The sequence below is a fragment of the Dendrobates tinctorius genome, unplaced genomic scaffold (assembly GCF_039654945.1).
Source record: "Dendrobates tinctorius isolate UK_male_01 unplaced genomic scaffold, ASM3965494v1 ptg000070l, whole genome shotgun sequence".
NCBI lineage: Eukaryota > Metazoa > Chordata > Amphibia > Anura > Dendrobatidae > Dendrobates > Dendrobates tinctorius.
In genome coordinates this window covers 27,708,636-27,727,822 of record NW_027361738.1, presented here as the reverse complement: position 1 = coordinate 27,727,822, position 19,187 = coordinate 27,708,636, and the positions used below count along the sequence as shown (strand labels likewise).

At 42.8% G+C, this 19,187-nt stretch overlaps 1 long non-coding RNA gene across 1 annotated transcript; it reads left to right on the top strand.

Moving 5' to 3' along the window:
• Window positions 1-13,414: 13,414 nt before the first annotated feature.
• Window positions 13,415-16,201, top strand: LOC141095482 (uncharacterized). Its single transcript, XR_012233401.1, has 2 exons — window positions 13,415-14,263; window positions 14,787-16,201. It is a non-coding gene; the product is annotated as an uncharacterized lncRNA (long non-coding RNA).
• The last annotated feature ends 2,986 nt before the right edge of the window (window positions 16,202-19,187 follow it).

Genomic DNA, 19,187 nt, shown 5'->3' with positions numbered 1-19,187 from the left:
AAATCAAGAAGGGGCCCAGAATGGGGGACATTATAACAGGAAGGTGCCAGGATGAAGGACGTTATTACAGGAAGACCTTCGGGATTGGGGACGTTATTATAGGAAGGCGCCCGGTTGGGGGAAAGCATTATATGGGGGGGCCAAGACATATGTCTTTATAGGCTCTAGAGTGCTACCAGGGCCTATACATCTGACCAACATGCAGGTGGGGGCCCAGGTCCAAATTTTGCACCTGGGCCCATCGGACTCTAGTTACGCCACTGGCCAGAGTGGTCTGGCAATGCTTACATTTTCTTCCCATGCAAAATAAATGCATGCATGTACAGTCATGAGAAAAACAATGTACACCCTCTTTGAATTCTATAGCTTTATTGATTAGGACATAATGGAAAAAAAAAAAATCAGGTTCTTACTAGGTCTTAAAATTAGGTAAATGCAATCGCAGGTGGCAACAATAAAACATGACAAAATAGAGTCATTACTTATTTACTAAAAATGAGGGCAAAATGCAGACGCGGGGCGTGAAAAATTAAATAAACCCCATGAATCTATAGCTTGTTGAACCACGTTTAGTAGTCACAACTTGAAGTAGAAATTTTCCGTATAAGTTTATCAGATTCTCACATGGTTCTCTACACTGAAAATAAATCGAGAGAATTCCCCAAAACAATTTTACAAATTGATTCACTGATTTTGATTAGTGATGAGCGAGCATACTCGTTGCTCGGGTTTTCCCGAGCATGCTCGGGTGTCCTCCAAGTATTTTGGCATGCTCGGAGATTTAGTTTTCGTAATCTCAGCTGCATGATTTGCGGCTGCTAGACAGGCTGAATACATGTGGAAATTCCCTAACAAACAGGCATTCCACACATGTATTCAGGCTGTCTAGCAGTCGCAAATCATGCAGCTGAGACGATGAAAACTAAATCTCCGAGCACGCCAAAATACTCGGAGGACACCCGAGCATGCTCGGGAAAACCTGAGCAACGAGCATACTCACTCATCGCTAATTTTGATATTAAGGGTCTGGTAAAATGTAGCTTTTACTAAATATCCTTAAAAAAGATTAACACATGCAGGGATTGCCTAACAAACAGGTGATCTCTGAAAGTTGTTGTGGCTGTCAAACAGCCGTGAGCAGGGCCGGACTGGTCATCTGGCAATTCTGGCAAATGCCAGAAGGGCCTGTCTGGTTGTGGGCTGCCTTGTCTGCTACATTGTTAGCAGAATCAGTATTTTCAAGACACCCATAATGTTAAGAGTTGTGACAGAGCACAAAGTCGGAGTCACTTACCCCAGCAGGCCACGGGTATCATTATAAATATTGGTCTTGTAGTAAATCTTGCTTTCCTCCATCCAGGGTAATATTTGTCATAATATATCCCATCTAGTGCTTGGGGACAGTATGTGCCTGGTGGGTTCAAATGCCAGGGCTGAATTTTAGCCCCAGTCCATACCCGCGGGGACTCGAACATAATATTCGAGCACGCCGAGGACACTCGGATAACACCCGCGCATGCTTGGATCTCACCTCATCAGAGCACGTTCGCTCATCAGTCATCACTAATGAGCATCAATCATTGCTTCTCTAAGATAATTGCTGATGTCTTTCCTCCTTTACATGGTGTTCACATATGCGCTCATAATCCTACGTAAGGGTGTACATATTTTTTTTACTGCAATGCGAAAAGCTGTGGTCATATAATGGCGAGTAATATTGTTATTCTTCACGTACACAGCTTATTCTGAAAAGTTACTTGAAGTAATGTTACCCTTTAATAAATAGAGTCTTTCACAGAAAAATTGTTTAAAAATCTTTGACGAAAATTAAGTCAAAAATATTTTGCAAAAAAAAAAAAAAAAATACAAGAGCTAAAAAATGTGAAGGTTGACCACGAAGACCTTTGACAGAGCACAAGACAAGCCGGGACGATTTAGTTAAATACAAACAGATCAGTTCTTTAGGTCTATAATAAGGCAGCTTTCATGTATATTAATTGCTTTCCTGTTTTTTTTTTTTATTTTAACAAAGCATCTCTTTGACTTGGCAGTGACCTGGTCTTCAGGAATTCAACCACAAGAACTTAAAAAGAGAATTGGCAGATACATATAGAATATGTAGTCCAGACAGAAACTGGAGCAGTTGGTCATTGATATCAATCAGCAATCAATCATTTTTTTTACTACGAAGGTTAGAAAATGTAAAAAAAAGTATCTGATTGGTTCTCAACAACTGCTCCACTTTTTTCCTTATTGGAAACATTGTAAAAACTATTACAAAAAAGTCATATGGCTGTTTCTGTGATTCCCATGACCTTAAAGAGGTTGTTTTACAGTTAGGTGAAAAATATACAATCCCTGGAATTTTGACCACTGGGACCCCCAGAGATCCCGAGAATAAATGCCCAAAAGTCCCCTGAGTGAAAGAGACAGAAGTATGCATGTGACCACTTTTCTATTCACTGTTAGGGGGGATAATGAATCAGCTATCTCTGTCAATCCCATGGAAGTGAGTGGAGCGGTGGTTCCTCATGTGCACTGCCCATCCATTCACGCAGTAGTTAATATTTAGTGGGATAACCACTTTAAAATTGTAAGATTGGAGTGCATTGCTAGTGGTCTTATCTGTTTCTTCTCAAGTTTGAATATGCGCCATTTCCCTTTCATTCTGTGTGCCACTGACCCTCCATTTTCTGTATGGGTCACTGAAAATGCGCCAAAATGTTATTAAAAATTGAAAAATTTGAAAGTTTATCATGACTTTTTTTTTTAGGCAAATTAGAGTTGCCTTCTGGGAGGGCAGTGACAGCTCTACCCATTGTTTGTTTCTTTCACATACAGATGCTTCTCACTAAATTAGAATATCATCAAAAAGTTAATTTATTTCAGTTGTTCAATACAAAAAGTGAAACTCATATTATATAGAGTCATTACAAACAGAGTGATCTATTTCAGGTGTTTATTTCTGTTAATGTTGATGATTATGGCTTACAGCCAATGAAAACCCAAAAGTCATCATCTCAGTAAATTAGAATACTTTATAACACCAGCTTGAAAAATGATTTTAAAATCAGAAATGTTGGCCTACTGAAATGTATGTTCAGTAAATGCGCTCAATACTTGGTCGGGCTCCTTTTTCATCAATTACTGCATCAATGTGGCGTGGCATGGAGGCGATCAGCCTGTGACACTGCTGAGGTGTTATGGAAGCCCAGGTTACTTTGATAGCAGCCTTCAGCTTGTCAGCATTGTTGGGTCTGGTGTCTCTCATCTTCCTCTTGACAATACCCCATAGATTCTCTATGGGGTTAAGGTCAGGCGAGTTTGCTGGCCAATCTAGCACAGTGATACTGTTGTTAGTAAACCAGGTATTGGTACTTTTGGCAGTGTGGACAGGTGCCAAGTCCTGCTGGAGAATGACATTTCCATCTCCAAAAAGCTTGTTGGCAGAGGGAAGCATGAAGTGCTCTAAAATTTCCTGGTAGACGGCTGCGCTGACTTTGGTCTTGATAAAACACAGTGGACCTACACCAGCAGATGACATGGCTCCCCAAACCATCACTGATTGTGGAAACTTCACACTAGACCTCAAGCAGCTTGGATTGTGGCCTCTCCACTCTTCCTCCAGACTCTGGGACCTTGATTAACAAATGAAAAGCAAAATTTACTTTCATCTGAAAACAACACCTTGGACCACTGAGCAACAGTTCAGTTCTTTTTCTTCTTGGCCCAGGTAAGACGCTTCTGGCATTGTCTATTGGTCATGAGTGGCTTGACACAAGGAATGCAACACTTGGAGCCCATGTACTGGATATGTCTGTGTGGTGGCTCTTGAAGAAATGACTCCAGCAGCAGTCCACTCCTTGTGAATCTCCCCCAAATTATTGAATGACCATTTTTTAACAATCCTTTCAAGGCTGCAGTTATCCCGGTTGATTGTTCACCTTTATCTACCATACTTTTTTCCTTCCAATCAACTTTCCATTAATATGCTTGGATACAGTAGTTTGTGAACAGCCAGCTTCTTTAGCAATAATAATAATAATCTTTATTTTTCTATAGCGCTAACATATTCTGCAGCACTTTACACAATCTTTACACAAGCTCACAATCTAATTTCCCTATCAGTATGTCTTTGGAATGTGGGAGGAAACCCACACAAACATGGGGAGAACATACAAACTCCTTCCAGATGTTGTCCTTTTTGGGATTTGAACCCAGGACTCTAGCGCTGCAATGCTAACCACTGAGCCACCATGCATGACCTTTTGTGACTTACCCTCCTTGTCGAGTGTGTCAATGACTGCCTTCTGTACATCTGTCAAGTCAGCAGTCTTCCCCATGATTGTGGAGCCTACAGAAACATACTAAGACTGTGTGCACACGTCCGGAATTCCCGCGGATTTTATGCTTTTTTGCCACGAAAACATGGCAAAAACGTTGCAAAAATGCATAAAATAAGCAAGTCATTGTATTCAATGGCATTCTGCACATGCTGTGCTAATGCTGAGTATTTTTCCGCGGCAAAATCGCACCGCGGAAAGATATGCAGCATGCCCATTCTTTGTGCGGAATCGCGGGAATTCCGCACACATAGGAAAGCATTGTTCTGCTTACTTTCCACATGTGGCTATGCCCACCATGCGAAAAGTAAGCGGATCATGTGCGGATGGTACCCACGGTCTGGAGGAGAGGAGATTCTCCTTCAGGCTTTGGGTACCATATCCCTGTAAAAAATAGAATTAAAATAAAAAATTGTGATATTCTCACCTTCCGGTGTCCCCGGCCTCAGCGATGCTCCCGGGATCTTCTGTTCCCAGTGATGCCTTGCGACAATAACCTCTGATGAAGTCACAGTCTTGCGATACCGTACCGGTCTCGCGTGATGCTACGTCATCAAAGGTCATTGTCGCAAGGCATCACTGGGAACGGGACTTGCCGGGAGCATCGCGAGGATCGGAACGCTGGTGGGACGCCGGAAGGGGACAAAACACCATTTTTTATTTTTTTTATTATTTTTAACTTTATATCTTTTTACTACTGATGCTGCATAGGCAGCATCAATAGTAAAAAGTTGGTCACACTTGTCAAACACTATGTTTGACGAGTGTGACCTACCTGTCAATCAGTTCTCCAAGCGATGCTACAGATCGCTTGGAAAATGCTAGCATTCTGCAAGCTAATTACGCTTGGAAAATGCTAGTTAAAACGCGGGGAATACGCGGGAATTACCCATGCGGAATTCTAGCGTATTTCCCGCGACAGGGAGTTGCGGAATTCCCACGGAAATTTCTGCAGCAATTCCGCAATGTGTGCACATAGCCTAAGGGACCTTTTTTAAACATTTAGGAAGCCTCTGTAGGTGTTTTTTTGTTAATTATTCTAATTTACTGAGATAATGACTTTTGGGTTTTCATTGGCTGTAAGCTATAATCATCGAAATTAACAGAAATAAAGACTTGAAATAGATCACTCTGTCTGTAATGATTGTATTGAAGAACTGAAATAAATTAACTTTTTGATGATATTCTGATTTTGTGAGAAGCACCTGTATTTAGTGTTTTACACTCATGTACGCTGTTTTTAAAGTTGACATCTGTTGAACTCTTTCTAGAAATAATCTAACCGTGTAAAATAAATATTTTCCTATTTACCTTGATCACATGTAACAAGCTGCTTCATAACCAGTCAAACGAGTTAGCCTATAGATTGCAGAATGACACATTTATAGATGCCAAGAAACATAGTCATAAATGTAGCATATTGACTCACATATACAATAAACCAACACACAAGAGGCCTTGGAACCTCTGAATATTATGGTGCAAAGTTCTCTTTTCTTACGTCTAACTCACTTTAGTGGCAATTGCTTAGTCTGGGTTGTTACCGGGCAATAGCATTGTTTCTTTTTATTTAATTTTAAAGAATGCTACTTAGTGCGAAACAGGATATCAAACAATGCAAGGAAAGACAGTATATTGCAATTGTTGTTTTCACCCCACCACTGACATGCTTCAATTAAAAAAATAAAATATGTGATTCACTGCAAAAAAAATGCATGTGTGCTTCTCCCAGTTTGGTTCTTACTTTTATCGCTCATATGAGTACATGGAAGGAACATTGAAACTCCATGCAGATGTTGTCCTTGGTCAGATCCAGAACCTCAGTGCTGAAAATTGCCAATCACTGAGCCACCTTGCTGAATATACGTGGCTAATCTCATGAATATTTGTAAATAAAATGCCATCTTCTAATGGCTGCATGGGTTATCCAATGAAAAGCGGGAAAAAAATCACTTTAAAGGGCATTTATTTAGTGATACAATGCAACACCGGAGGAAAAAAAGCATTGACTGCCATGAGCAGTCAACTATCTAATACGCCTTAAGGTACTGTCACACTTAGCGATGCACCAGCGATCCCGACCAGTGATATGACGCGGTCAGGATCACTGGTGCATCACTAAGTGGTCGCTAGTGAGCTGTCACACAGGCAGATCTCACCAGCGACATAGCAGGGGTCGGGGGTCGCTACTTACCTGTCAGACGAGGTGATCCTGACATCCTCCCGCCCGCGTCCACGCGTCGCTCGTCTCCACAGCAGGAAGCCCAGCAGGAAGCTGACAACGAGAAACGGCCCAGGACATTCTCGCGCGATCAGCGATAATCAGCGGGGGGAGCCAGTCGGAGGTAAGTATCACACATAGCGATATCGCTAGCAATATCGCTGCTACGTCACAAAAACCGGTGACGTTACAGCGATATTGCTAGTGATATCGCTTAGTGTGACGAGGCCTTTAGGGCATCTCATCTCTACCCTGAAGACAGAGTTTTGGTGAATAAAAGAGCTAGTATTTTGCTTTCCCTTTAATCAATTACAGAGCAATTGCCCAGTAGCATTGGCCACTTAACGCCTTTTTACATGGGCCAATTATCGGAAGAAAGAACATATTCAAAATGATCACATGCTCTTTTGTTGACTGATTACATCTTTTACGTGGATACAAAAATCATCATTGATCAGCGTCACATTCTCTCGTGTAATATCTGATGTAGAAACAATCGTTCACCCCCCCATCTGCACAAATTAGATTATTGCTGCATGTAAGGGATATACTGTAACTTGCATGAGGATTGCAATGCTTGGACAGAGCATCGTCTGTCCTGACCCCAGCGTGACAGCTGCATGGAAAAACTTGCTGTTAAGGCCCCGTTACACAACGATATTGTGAATGATATCGCTGCAACGGCATCAGTTTTGTGACGTTGCAGCGATGTCGAAATGACATCGTTGCGTGTGACAAGTAGCAATGATCAACGATCAGTTGGCTGATCGTTAATCGTTGCCTAATGGTCTGGGCCATAAATCTATTGCTGGTCTCCTGCTGGGCAGCACACATCGCTGCGTGTGACAGCGAGAGACAACTATCAGCGAGCTCCCAGCGCCATACAGCAGACGCTGGGAGCTGGTATCCAGGGTAAACAGCGGGTAACTAAGAGCTGCGTGGTGCTTAGATACCCGCTGTTTACCCTGGATACCAGCGTGCTCTCTGGTCCTGATAGGGTATCCAGGGTAAACAGCGGGTTACTAAGAGCCACACGGCGCTTAGATACCTGCTGTTTACCCTGGATACCAGCGTGCTCGCTGGTCCTGATCGCTGGTGAATCTGTCTATGTGACAGCTCACCAGCGATCAGCTATGTCCCAGGGATCCCATCCATGTTGGATTGTTGGTGGGATAGCTGGGACATTGAAGCGTGTAACGGGGCCCTTACGCTCTGGTTGGGAGAGCTGGCGGCCAGTCCGAGCGCTACGTTTCGATTCTTGTCTGAGTTATAAGGCCGTCTAACTCTTCCCTCAGTGTAAGTGCCCGTTGTATATGCTTCTGCCCAGAGAAAGGACCCTTATGCCCTTTTTAGATGATGGCCAACCCAGACCAACAAACATCCATATATAAGCCGATTGCTGGTTGTTTACTGGAATATTTTGATAGGCCAACCGACGTCCAATATGCACAGACTGATCGATGATATGATCGTCCTGTGTGCAAAGAATATCATGTTTACACAGGATAATAAGATGATGATAATGATTTTTGAGCTGTTTACACTGGTTGGTAGTTGAGAACGGATGTTCCTACAAACGCTCATTTGTCGATTATTGGCGTATCTGGATTATTAGAGGTTTTTACCTTATTCCATAGATGAAAAATGTATATTATGATCAAATTTTGCTGTATCTTTATTCTCCCTGTTATTCACTCTGAGGAGTAACCAAAGCGAGCTGCAGCGGAGAATACGGCACTAATAACAGGACACCAGAGCATGCTTGGCTGCAGTTCAGTGACTGTGTAAGTGGAAGTTTACATCCTTTTTCAAACATCCTCTTGTCTTATACAACCCTATAAAGACATTCAGTCAGGCATTTGTGGAAGAATAAGGGATTTTTTTTGCAGAAATGTGTTTTCTGCTCTCTATCACCTCTCTTTTTTTCTCCCTACAGTTCAGAGATCACATTCCTTGAAAAGGGGAAAGCAGTTGTAGACACGGTGGCATAACTTCTCTGGAATGTCTGCATCATACATACTTCACATAGTCACTGCTGCAGCTAGCAATCACCGCCTGACTGTGCTACAAAAGACATAGAAGTACAAAGCGTACTCAGAACTGATCTAATAAACACGACTTGACTGTGTTAAAACACAACACGAGTACACAGTACACAAAGTACTTTCCTGCTGCGCGGGATTACGGAGTACAGTACTTTCCTGGCTCGTGCACTCGGTGAAGATTAAATGCTTCACTGTGCACTTTTTTTTTCTTTACTTTTTAAAGGAAACTGTAAACTGCTTTTGATTTTTCTTCCTGAGGTTCCAGATTTTACTATTCCAAATGCACCATAATTCTGGCACAAAAAGCGCCAAGAAACTGGAGCACATGCTGTGCTCCACATTTATTATTTGTTTTTGCTGCTTTCTGCTCCTCACAAGACACTTTTTTTTTATTAAATCTTAGAAAAGGGAAATGGCTATGTGCAGTGCTTAAAATGCACACATTTTTTGGTGCCAAATGCCAATCTAAAGTACGCCAACCAAGAGCAAGAATTATTCAAGGCAGACTCATGCAGAAGTGAAAACATTTGCAAATGGTGCATTCACATGAGGAGATAAAGAAACACTTCTTGCTTGCGTCTATGAATGATCTGACTTTTTGATTTGAAGAATCTTTGCAGTTTAGAGGGCAAGCCAAGGGCATGGAGGTATCCTTATAGGGTGCTGCGCAGCGCCATGTGTTGCTGCACGCTATTGTAGGCACCCATTCAATATGTGCAGGTTTTTTCTAAGCCACTTTTTTTTTTTGTTTTCTTGTACTCATTACTGTTTTTTTGCCTCTAAATTCTTCAAAATGGCGCACAAGTGAATTTTTGTAAAACATGTCTTCTATTTTTCTCTTTAAACTTTTTTTTGCAACTTTTTAGCACTAAAAAAAACACGTTTTGCAAAATAGTGCCCAAGATTGCGACCAAAATATCTGGTGTACATAAAATCATTCTGGTTGGGAGTGAAGAACATCTGCGATAAGTTTTGACAAAGTACACAAATGACGAATCAGGTGTAAACATTTGGAAACCCTAAACTCTGTGCAAAATGAGGTCTATAAAAAACACAGGGAAATATATATAAATAGACTTCAAAAAAGGTGCAAATGGAGAGTTTAATATGGGGCAAACGGAAAAATGCACAAAATGCCGAAAACTTCGAACAAAAACAGGTGCAAATATGATAATGAATCTGGTACATAGTGTCTAATTTGTTACTAGATGGGTCAAATCTATCACACTCCGTTTGCTCTGTGAAACACTTTGGGCATCTTCAGATGATCTCATCTACGTTTGTAATCTATGTGCAAATGGAACAATTATGTATGGCATTTATGGATGACTAGGAGACATTTATGACTAGTGTTATGGAGGCATTGTGAGCTTTAGGTTTGTTGTGGATTGCACCACACAATGGCTAATATGGCAGAGGAGGCTGTATAACCCGCTAGTCATCAAATGGCCATAATATGATCTCATTTTATGCTCTATATTACACGTACAAGACCCAGATCCCACGTGGTTCTGCTCACTCCAAACTAAGATCACCCTGGAGTTCTATGGAGATGGCAGTGTGGTTCATTCGAAGCAAAGAGGAAATCTTTTTTTAATTATTTTTTATATAGCGCTAACATATTCCGCAGCGCTTTACAGTTTGCACACATTATCATCACTGTCCCCGATGGGGCTCACAATCTAGATTCCCTATCAGTATGTCTTTGGAATGTGGGAGGAAACTGGAGAACCCGGAGTAAACCCACGCAAACACGGGGAGAACATACAAACTCCTTGCAGATGTTGTCCTTGGTGGGATTCGAACCCAGGACTCCAGCGCTGCAAGGCTGCAGTGCTAAAAACTGAGCCACCATGCTGCCCATCCATGTTATATATCTGTAATGCAATGCCTAAAATGTGTGCATATTATGGCCTTGTGAAATTGACCTTAATTTCTTAATGTAATTCCAGCTATTGCCGCCTGGAGGAGAGAAATTCGCTAAAATGTTGGTTATTATGTTGCAGCCTTGATTGTGTCCTTCTATGGCTGGTTTCACATTAGCGCTTTTTAAGCGCACGCACGGCCGGGGGTAGCTCCGCCCCCGAGCCGGCTCTCTGCCCGGCGTGCCCGCCCCTTGCTTGTAGCGCCGCCTCCTAGCGGACAGCGGCGCCTGCGATCGGCGCACCCTATCTTTAGCATAGGGTGCGCAGATCGTGCACAGGCCGTGCGCTAGTTGCGCTTTGACCTGCGCTGCGCACTTTTGACGGTGCGCCGTGCGCGCCAAAATCCGAAAAGTTCGATAGGGTGCGCCGATCGCAGGCGCCGCTGTCCGCTAGGAGGCGGCGCTACAAGCAAGGGGCGGGCACGCCGGGCAGAGAGCCGGCTCGGGGGCGGAGCTACCCCCGGCCGTGCGTGCGCTTAAAAAGAGCTAATGTGAAACCAGCCTTTGAGATGCCTCCAAATGAATATTCGCATCTCGTATAATTATGGCATAACTATAGGCACCGTGGGCAACATGGTGGCTCAGTGGTTAGCACTGCAGCATTGCAGCGCTGGAGTCCTGGCTTCAAATCCCAACAAGGACAACATCTGCAAGGCGTTTGTATGTTCTCCCCGTGTTTGCGTGGGTTTCCTCCGAGTTCTCCGGTTTCCTTCCACACGCCAAAGACATACTGATAGGGAATTTAGATTGTGAGCCCCATCGGGGACAGTGATGATGAAGTCTCTAAAACGCTGTGGAATTAATAGCACTATATAAATGAGTAAAATAAATAAACTATGGAACACGCCATAAATGTATAGTAGATGCAGGTCCCAACAATAGGACCTGCTTTCAGCTTTAGATATTTTCATTCACTGGTTTGGGAATTCGGACCACCTCTCATTCGGCAGCGCCCCATACTCAACATAGATGCGGATCCCACTGGTGAGACGCACATCCGCTATAAATCTGTGGCATATCCTGTGGATATCAAGGGACACATTGATCCAATTTGGGTTTCATATCAATTATTGGATCTATGTCCTTTTTTGTTTTGTTACTAAGGATGTAATATATAATACAGCAAGTTTAGTATAAAATATGTCTAGCAACCAGTCTGTCTCAATACCTTTGGGCTAGGTTGGCACAGTACTAATAAAGGGGAATTGCAAAATATCTGAGGGTGCCATATTTGTACGGTTAAAGGGAATGTGTAACAGAACATATGTGCATATTAAATCAGGTTTTTGTGTTACATGTTTTTTTTTTTCACATTTTTCTTAATGTTTTATTTTCAAATCACAATCAATTAAAAATATATATACATTCCAAAAAAAAAAATATATATAAATTTTGCAATTTCTGCACTGGCTGTTGAGATTATTTCAGTAATTTCATTAGCCACAGCTAACCGACCTAGACCGTCTCTTTTTTATTGAAGCATCTAGTGTGTGCAATGGTCATGGTGAAGGGAGGAGGAGCAGGGGAGCTGTGATATCATGTATTGTGAATGGTGGATCCTGTTTTTTCAGCTATAGAAGGGTCATTATTCCTGCCTCTGATAATATGGAGTCTCACTTAAAACTCTTTATGAAAGGACATGAAGATAGAGACTTAAGCCCCAGTGACCAGTGTGAAAACTGCAAGATTACTAATTTTGTTTTCTACCAAGGATATGAAAAATAAACATTGCCCCCCCTCCAAAAAAAAAATGTAACACAAGAACCTGCTTTAAACAATAAGCCACTTTCCGATGACACATTCCTTTAAATACAGTGCACAGATAATTTTCCTAATATTTCACTTTGGATCATGTGTCCCTTTGTGTTGTGTAAATCCACCTCTAGGCACGAATACTTATCGCAGTGAGCAGGATTCCTTGTCCGGTGTCCTCAGGGTTCATGTATTGGGGCAGATTGTTTATAGAGTACACTAGTGAGCGAGTAAGTGATAGCAGGGAAATTACATGTACAAACATATAATCTGTGTAATAATCTCCAAACAACCTGTACTTACACTAAACGGGGAAAAAAACGACTCTCTGTAGAATCTCTAATTAGTAGCATTAAGTAGCTATTCCACTTCATGTTTAATGTCATGGCTAAGCTTCTAATTATTCCAGAAGTGGATTCAGTGTAATAATCTATTATTCCATGTGATGAATTGGAATGGATGACATCATGTTTTGTCAGGTTTTTACTATTACTTTTCATGTGAACTGACAACCCAATAAAGTAAAGTAATAAAGAGAAAAGTCAAGAACATCCAATAATAAAAACATTTAGGCCGGGGTCACATTAGTGTATGCGAAAGCATTGGATGCAATTTGCTAACGACATTCGGCTCAAATTTTGCTACGAGCGTGAGCCGAGTGTTATCTTACTGTGAACCGTGCCTCTCGCGTGACAGAATGGCAGCACAGGTGCGGAGGAGATGGAGAAAGTAATCCATCTCCTCCATTGCAGGCATCCGTGATCGCATTGTACTCGGATGACATCCGAGTGCAGTCTGATGTTTTGCAGGCACTCATAGACTTGTCCGATATACGCTGCAAAGTGCAGCATGCAACAATTTTTTTACGGCTCGGCATGAGAAAATAAACGCTAGTCGGCACCGCTCCATAGTCTAACATTGGAGCGAGTGCTATATGATGAACCATCTGATCACACTCATCTGAGATATATGCTGGCTATACGTCAGTCTGAGCGAGCCCTTACTATTCATAAATAGTTCCTAAATCAAATCCTCAATTTTGCATTGTGAAGCTCCAGAGTAAAACTGACTGCAGAAGATGTTTTAAAACTCTACTGACCTGGTAAATCCTGCTGCTTCAGCACCGATGCCCACTGAGGTCAGCAGGCCATACACACTGACATCACCACTGAGGTCAGGGGGCGGGGCTTAGCGGCGGCTATGCGCAGGCCGACGCTGCTGCTGGAAACGCAAGTGTGAAACCACCCTTATCGCCAGCCCATCACATATTTAGCCAGCACAAGGTGCTGCTGAGAATGATGATTATTATGCCAGCTTAAAAACCATTGTAGCTGAGCCATGAGTGTTCTGCTCGTTCATGTGTTTCGCACTTGTCCTGGATCCGTTCTTTCCTTCTTTCACTCTGGTCTGCTAAACTCTGTGATGCACCATATCGGGCTTTGCTTATGGCCCGGAGTGCTCCCATGTGATCATCTGCCTAGGCATACTTAAGGCTCACTGAGACACACACCTGTGGTTGCTAGACTCTGGCTTACTCTATACACCTAAACCTGCACAGAAGCTTGCTTGTGGTATACTGGACATCTCCCACCTGCCTGCGGTTTTCTGCACCCCACCTGCCTGTGGTTTCCTGGACGTCTCCCTCCTGCCAGAGGATTCCAGCATCCCACTTGCTTGCTTGGGTGTCCTGGATGTTTCCCACCTGCCAGTGGCTTCCAGCATCCTGCCTGCTTGCCTGTGGTCTTCTGCCTGCCTGCAGTCTCCTGGACATCTTCCACCTGCCAGCGGTTTCCAGCATCCCGCCTGCTTGCCTGTGGAGCCCTGGATGTCTCCCACCTGCCTGCAGATTCCAGCATTCCACCAGTCTATTTGTGGTTCCAGTCCTTCAGCTGTCCATGCTCCATGTGCCCCACCAGGCTGCTGCACTTATGCCTGTGTGCCCATCCAGACCTTGGGCTTGGAGGATCCACCTCACCTGGTGAGCCTAACAATATGGTGTTTTCCAGGCTGTTAAGATGGGATGAAATGTCATGCTCACTCGTTCACCAACCATTAACCCATCAAAATGGGCCTTAAAAAAAGGCAGAAGATGGCAGGACAAGAACATTTATTATACAGCAGCTACACATGCAGGGATTGCCTGTTTGTTAGACAATCCCTGCATGTTTTGCTGCTGTCGAACAGCCTCGAGACATGCAGCGGCAGTGACTTGAGCATATTTTTAGAGCATGCCGCAAAAATATTATAAATCACTCTGATCTGACCGAGATTCACTAGGAGCCATTTGAAACAGAGCCGTCACATTTCTATAGCTCCTTTAGGTGGGGAAGCCATGATATTAATACAGCATCATTGAACCATGGGACACGTACCCTGAACAGGTTTTGGTTTCATCTGTAAAAAAATGCAGGGAATGTGATATCACAGGGTGTCGTGGCTTGAAAACTGAAAATTATAGCATTTGTAACATCTATCATTTTCGCTTTTCTTTATTGTTATAGGCCCTCTGATTTTCCACTCTGAACAATGTCCCCGATGACTGGTGCTGAATAATTGAATGCCCACTCTTACCGGGATGTCAGGTGCTGTTCATGACTTTGATGTTAATCTTTAGGTCTGTTCAGCTGGTGTAACAAACTGCAGACATCTGTAGGTCATGGATTTTGGGCTACGCAGGATTGCACAAGTTCTCACTCATTCTAAAAAGCGAGCGTCATTGTAATTCTGATGTCAAGGATTCTGCGAAGTCTTGTTACATTTAGATCCACGTGATGTCAGATGTGATGACAGATCTGCTTTATCTTCCATTTAAAATGTTGACACTTTTAAGAGTATTGTACAAATGGCAATTCCCTAATATGTGGTTCCTAGAAAGTATAAGTTGCCAAGAATAAGTTATCATATAAACTTCATATATTACCAAATAAATCCAGGTTGCGCCACATTCATAAAATGCTAATTTTACATGTTCACATGTTATGGATATTCTGCAGATTTTCCAAAAAAGAAAATCCACAGTGAAATACTGTACCTGCAAGAGGATGAGACTTTTTTAATTTTATCCACCCACTGATGTAAAATTGATCTGTTTTACACATTTTTTTTTAATCCACAGTATGATAATTTTGCATTCAAATGTTTCATGTTTTTGTTTTTTTTATATATGATTGGGGTGACTAAAAACGCAATGCTGTTCAGGCTGTTGTGAAACCGCAACAGAAGTCGCAAGTGTAATTTTTTTGGCTGGTGTTTCCTTTGCTCTTAGCAGGCCTTCCATGCCAGTCCCAGTTGTAGCAGTCACAGTGGAGGAGGAATCACCAGGGAAATAAGCACAATTTTATGTGAATTTGCCGCTGTGGACTTCCCTGTGAATACTTAAAGAGGCTATCCAGGAATTAAAAAAAAAAAAAGTGCCTAAGCATCAACAGGCAGGTAGTTGCTACCTGCCTGCCTGTTGTGCCCGGCGCCGTTCTCCGCCGTCACAGAGCGATCACAGGACGCGACTACTTGTGTCATGCAGATTGACAGCCGGCTCACCGCTGCCTAATTGGAGAAGCCGAAAGTCAATCAGCATGACACCAGGCCAGTGCCAGGTACAACAGGCAGGTTAGCAACTACAAGGTCCCGGATATTCCCTTTAAAGTGTCCAAAGCAAATCCACAATTTGAGAACATGCCTAATATCAGACCAGAAAAGTATTAAAAAAGAATTGTACAGCCATTCAAAAAAGGTATTTTCAAAGCAAGTACACCAGCCTCACCATGGCTAAGATAAGAACTAGTCAATAACGTATGCAGGTTGTATTGTGAAATTTGGTGATAAATGTACCAGGTAATTAATTGTGCTTTAATTCAATGCAAATATGGCAAAAAGGAAAAAAGTAATTTGAATAAATGTATTTTTTTTCATTATTAAAGGGTATCTGTCAGTAAGATCAACTCTCCCCTTCCCCAAACTGTATATTTTGGCATTGGTCTTACAAATGTAAATCCATTAACACTTTTATTTCTTCTATCTGCTACAGCATTTACAAATAGGGAGTATTTTTAGTCATATGCAAATGAGGTGCTAAGTGCTTTGGGTGTGGCAGAGCACTTAATAAGCCACTGCCTCCTGGGTTATTTCCCCACCGAGCACCAACCTCTTTAGCTTGACTGATAGCCCACTGTTGGATTTCCCTGCCTTGTACCTGATGTCAGATAGATGAGATATCAATGAAGCTGAGAGGAAACAAGATCAGGAGGCAAAGGCTTGTTAAGTGCTCTGCGATGCCCAGAGTGCTTGGCACCTCATTTACATAAGAATCACAATGTTCGTTACCTGGGAATGCAGAAAGCTATAAAAGTATATGGGGGAGCAAAATGGTGCAGCAAGTTGGACACTTCACCACAACTCCATTCATTCTCCATGAGGGTGCTGAAAAAAAGCCAAGCGCAGAGCTAGGCAGTCCTATAGGGAATTAAATGAACAGTGGTTGAGCATGCACGCTGAAGCTCCATTCTAATGGGGATACATGTGCCCCACTCTGTGGCGTTTCAGAGAAAATGATGCTTCACAAGCCTCCAGAGATCAAGCCACACGGGAGAATAGTTGGACAGGTGGGTCCATGTCGACTTCTCCCTGCCTGTATATGGAGAGACCGATCAGTCACTGGCAGTGGGCAGGAGATACTGCCGGGGACCGCCTTTCTGAGTAGTCTTCCGTGCATGTATTAGCTGATACGTTCCCTTTAAACCCTCCTCACAGTGCTTCCATAAGATCTCTAAACGGTATACATTTCTGTAGACTGATATACCCATCACTTCTTGGTGATACTAAGAGTTGAGTAGGACACATCAGGAAACATTTTGTTCGTTCCCTCTGATACATAGGAGGACATTTATCGATGGGCTGGATGGTGCATATGATGAAATTTATCTATCTATACGAAAAAACCTGACCGGCATCTCCCAGGTGTGAACAGGTACAAGCTGTAGTGACTGCAAACTATGTATAAAAAAAACCACAGCAGCACTCTGTGAATGCGAAGACATATAGTGTCAATGGAAATATCAACTTCCAACTGCATTGTCCCTCAGCAAGATGTACGGCACTCAAAAAAAAAAAAAAAAAAAGTGAAGGTTCTTAGCGCATAAATTGGCCAATGCATGTGTGCCCATCAACCATGGCAAGGTGACACTTCTCTGATGGGTCCTATCATAACCCTTCCCTATCCTACTGTACACACTTTCGGGCTAAAAAGCCTACAATAATGGACGAGCATGTCTCTCCTGGGCAAGCCTAAAATTTGAATGGGCAAGTAGAATTGGTTGAGAACACCTGCAGGTCAATGGGAGGAGTGCAGTGTCAGAGCAGAGGGAGCCACACCCTACAAAATTAAAAAAACTTCACGTTTTTTTGTAAAGGCCCCGTTACACATAACGATGTCCCAGCGATCCCACCAACAATCCGACATGATGGGATCGCTGGGACATCATTAGGCTGATCACTGGTGAGCTGTCACAAGACAGCCCCTCCAGCGATCTGGACCAGCGACGCTGGACGCTGGTTTCTAATATAAACATCGGGTATCCAGGAGCCGCGGCTCCTAGATACCCGATGTTTACATTATAAACCAGCGTCTAGCGTCGCTGATCGCTGGTCTCTCTCTGCCACACACAGCGATGCGTGCTTGCCAGCGGGAGACCAGTGATCGAAAAATGGCCCAGGACGATCAGCGATAACCGGCAGGGGGGTCGGTCGCTGATCCCCGTCACACACAGCGATCTCGCTGGCGAGATCGCTGTGGCGTCACAAAATCAGCGATCTCGCTAGCTGTGTGTGACGGGGCCTTAAGCACATCTTGCTGAGGGACAATGCGGTTGGAAGTTGATATTTCCATTAACACTATATGTCTTGGCATTCGCAGAGTCTTTCTGTGCTTTCTAGCTATGTCGGGGCAGGCATATCACTGATAAGAGGTAAGGGGGGTCTCCTCTAAAGGAGGTGGAATTGTGCACTATGATGAGTTATTAGGCAGCAAAATGGCCAAATAGTGTTCTGACACAGTGACCCTCTCCTGTTTCACCAATGATACATATGTACATTTGTATTGTATGTCCTATACATATATTACATCATGTGCACCACCCAGCCTATGGATAAATGGCCTCCTATGTATCAGAGGGAACCTACAAGATGTTTCCTGATAAGTGCGTAGCTAAACCTTGGTATATGTATGTTCCAATACTAAAGCAGATTTAATAACAGTGTTATATGTTATTGACTTATATTATAAATGCCAAAGGTGCCGAATTGAGCGGAATTAATCACTTTTGCACATGCTGAATAATGAATCTGATTATGGAACTTTGCACCAATATTTTGTGTGTGGAATGTCGAATCTGTGTAAACATAAAGGAACCTTTTTTTTTTTTTTTCTTCTAAAAACAGAGTTTGCAACCATAGCAATATCACCATTCTGCTAAATGTTGCAAAAATCTAAATTTCCTATGCTGCAGTGTGGGCAGTACAGCTACAGCAGGTTGTATATAGGACACAAGTACTTGGCTAACTTCTTTTGCTCCTTGTCCTGCTTTTTGATAACTGCGTAGATCATGTTTCTGGTTTGTTTGTTTTTTTTGCATCCTTGTGTAATATCAGTGGATCTGATGCCAGGCTGAGATCTATGTGGTAATAATGGGGTTAATAGTATTGAGGACATGGGAGCGCCTCTTCATAGACAGCCCAATATGCGGCTGCCACTGTCGGTGAAGTTTAGGCAGTATTCCCCCAGGGTGGATTCAGCTGCCTGAGTCAGGAGAGACAAAATACTGCATTGTACGTCTGTCTCCTACAATTATGCCTTTTAAGATTATTCCAAAAATATTACTCATCATTTTTTGCTATAAACAGAAACGTTT